We start from the raw sequence: 835 nt of genomic DNA, 5'->3' as shown, positions 1-835 counted from the left end.
TTTAAAGCTCACCTCACCATAGAAATTTCTATTATTTCCCCTAATATTGAAGAACGTTGATAAGCAAAATTTTGGTAAAAGGAAGATCTAACTGTTCATTTTTGGGCTTGTGGAAGGCAAGTGGTACGTGGTATAGCTAGGCTTTGAGGCACACTGCAGATTGTGGCGAGAGAGTCATCCAGCATTAATTTTGCCATTGGGGGCCATAAACACTTCGATCAATGAATAGGAATTAAGAAACCTTCCAAAAATGCTTCCTTTGAAATGTCTAGTCGTACGTTGACCCAAGAAGACTCGTAAATTCCACGTGCGTATTTATATATATATATATATATATATGGTAGTAAATATATATAAGTCACTCGTCTAATATATGCTTCCTTTAAAAATTCTTCCATATATATATATATATATATATATATGTATATGTGTGGCCATGGGAAGGTATCTGTCTTAATTTCACCAAATCACTCGGTTTCCCCTATTGTCCTTTGAGTAATTATACTCGCACTGAATTAGTTAGAGGTAATTATAGTCTATAAAAGGTTAAGGACAAGCTTAAGCTTAGTTAATCGGCATATCATGCCAAAAGTGGAAACATCATGTGTAACCACTTAAACCTTGTGAAACATAACATGACACCATCCACCAATCGAACGAAAAGGCTGATATTCTCTTGCATGACCTAGAGAGACTTTGGTTAACTGGGTTTCTGTTTTTATAATAAAATGATATATAGAATGAATTTTCTTCGAATCATCGACCATTGGAGAAGGTAATGCACGTTTTTGGCCACAAGAAGGAGAATATATATATATATATATATATATTGTCG

This window comes from Morus notabilis, unplaced genomic scaffold, assembly GCF_000414095.1.
Source record: "Morus notabilis unplaced genomic scaffold, ASM41409v2 Scaffold137, whole genome shotgun sequence".
NCBI classification, from domain to species: domain Eukaryota; kingdom Viridiplantae; phylum Streptophyta; class Magnoliopsida; order Rosales; family Moraceae; genus Morus; species Morus notabilis.
This window is presented reverse-complemented; position numbering follows the sequence as displayed.